This window comes from Penaeus vannamei, chromosome 13, assembly GCF_042767895.1.
Source record: "Penaeus vannamei isolate JL-2024 chromosome 13, ASM4276789v1, whole genome shotgun sequence".
Taxonomy (NCBI): domain Eukaryota; kingdom Metazoa; phylum Arthropoda; class Malacostraca; order Decapoda; family Penaeidae; genus Penaeus; species Penaeus vannamei.
This window is the reverse complement of record NC_091561.1, coordinates 23,909,597-23,912,096: the sequence shown is the minus strand read 5'-3', so window position 1 is coordinate 23,912,096 and position 2,500 is coordinate 23,909,597. Positions and strand designations below refer to the sequence as shown.

At 41.2% G+C, this 2,500-nt stretch overlaps 1 protein-coding gene across 1 annotated transcript in view; it reads right to left on the bottom strand.

The window, feature by feature from the left end:
• LOC113822780 (WD repeat-containing protein 81) overlaps nucleotides 1-2,500 on the bottom strand; it is a 50,612-nt gene that overhangs the window by 21,201 nt on the left and 26,911 nt on the right. The gene's annotated exons all lie outside the window — the stretch shown is intronic.

Sequence of the window (2,500 nt, the reverse complement as noted above, 5' to 3'; positions counted from 1 at the left end):
GTGTCACTGTAAAACAGTCAACTGGTAATACCGGTAGAGATGGCTGTTGGAGAAATAGGCGAAAAATCTGGGGAATGAGATAAGCGGACTAGGGAAGGTGGTGAAGTATCAGGAAAAATGTCAGGAGGGGAGGGATCCGGAGAAATATCCTGTTGCAATAGAAGGGAGTCATATCAGCATCCAGGTGGAAGTTGTAAGGATAATGGGGAATGAAAAGGGAATGGTGCAATTTGGATAAAGAGTGTTTTATGTCCAAGATTGTAGGATAGTATGATAGGGAAAGGGTAAAGACGGGGTGCAAATGAAGTAAATTGGATATTAATAAAGGAAAGGGTTAAGGGTATAGGGTGACTGGATGAACTGGGGTGTATCCATTGCTGGGGAAGATTGAGGAACATTGCTATTATGAAGCATTCAATGGGTAATTCAATTATTCAATTAATTCAATGTGTAGATATTCATAGGTAATTCAATGGGTAGAGATGACTGATGGAGAAGTAGCTGGAGAAGAGTCTGGGGGATGAGATAAGAGGATTGAGGAAGGAGGTGAGCATCAGGAAGAGTGTCAGGAGGGAAAATATTATTTTCGGCTTCAAAATATACCCGCGTTAGTGGGTTAAGAGTTTCTGGAGGGGATTTGGTTAGGGAGGTCAGAAAAACAAAGGATCTCTTGTGAGGAGGAGAAGAGGGGATAGATGTTTCAGGAGCAGAGTAAAAGGAGGTGTAGGAGAGGTGAAGATGGAGTAGAACGTTTAGGTTGTCTCATGTGGTGGGTAGAGTGAGGGGGAGGAAGGGTAGGCATCAAAGAAGTGGTAGAAATTGGAGTATCTGGATTTAGAATGGAAAAGGGATTTGACAGGGGGATAGGTAAGAGTAGAAGTAGGATGGTTCAGGATAGAGGGAACAGATACTGGGGGAGATGAAACATCTTGTGAAGTGATATCCAGTTTGAATCTGAGAACTGCTACCTCACATTCAAGCTTATAGGCAGGGCAGCTCCTATAAAACACATTATGAGAGTCACCACAGTTGGCACCTGTATGTGACGGAGCAGGGCAATTTGAACGGTCATAACCAGGTTGGGCAAATAGAGGGCAGTAGGCTGTGGAGTGACAGTGTTTGGCTGGGTGGCCAAAATGCCAACATTTGTGACATTGAGGAGAAAGGGGTCGATATGATTGGATTTAGACTGGAAAATGAATTTGATTGGGGGATAGGATGAGTTGACGTATGATGATATAGGGTATAAGGAAGAGATACTAGGGGAGATGCAGGAACATCTTATGAAGATGGTGAGGAGCAGTGTGAAGGGCTGTTTTGGAATAAGTTGAGAGAGAAAAACCTTATCATTCATCTTGTCTGGCCTCACGTAGAGTGAGGCTTAGTTTGAATCTAACGACTGCTACCTCACATTTGAGCTTATAGGCAGGGAAGCTCCTATAAAATACATTATGGGAGTCTCCACAATTGGTACATGTACGTGACTGAGCAGCAGGAACAACACAGGGAAGGACAAGAAAACACACAAATATGCCAACGGCCTTTTTGCTAATGCTTCGTCTGGGCATACATGTATGCCCTGACGAAGCATATGCCTTCTAGTTTCCCATTTTTTGAATTTCATGATTTTTCCTTTCACTTCCCTTTTTTTCCTAATCAGTCTTGGTCTCAAAATATCATTTGGATACTTGCCATTACATTTCACCCATTACCGCCAGAATATTTTGAAGGCGAAAATACAAGATTCCGGGCAGCTACCGGGCGGCTATAAAATTGGCACGCGGGGCTGGCACGGACTCTGCCTGGGTGCCGGCCGCGGCCTGCTGCTGCATCGGAGTGCAAGCCCCGATACAGCATCACACTGGCGGGACGCCCGGCAATGTTTAGTTTTTCAAGTGTCTCATATGTGGGACACCCATTATTACTGGGTTAAAGACATTTTCTATAATAATGGTTTCATCTATTTGCAAACTTGCTATAAAATCTTGTATCATTTTGGTGTCATTTTCTTTTTTCTCATTATCACCTTTTTCTTCAACAATGTATATAAATAATATGTTTGCTCTAAATGTCTTTTCTTTTCTTTTCATGTTCATCTTTTTCTGTTGTTCTTTTTCTGGCAAGGTTAACAACCAACCAGTCAGCCTCTCATTTGTTGTTATTTGCTCTGGTGTTTGAGCTATCTGTTTGCTATTCTTTAATTTGGTTTAATATTTCAGTGAACATTCTTTACAGTTTCTTTTGTTGTTCTGTTTTCTCTATACTGTTCACTATCATTTCCTTGTACACTATATTAGTCTATGTCTATCTCCCCCTCACTGCAGGAATCAGTATGTCTGCCATGTTTAACTCTCAACTCTGTGTGTATTCATATGATTTTCCTTTGGAAAAAGATAAACTGAACTGACTTTGATCTGATATATGCTATACTATTAACATTTGAAATGGAAAAGAAATAAGAAAATAGTGGCATGTTTCATTATCTATAACCTTGAGTCAT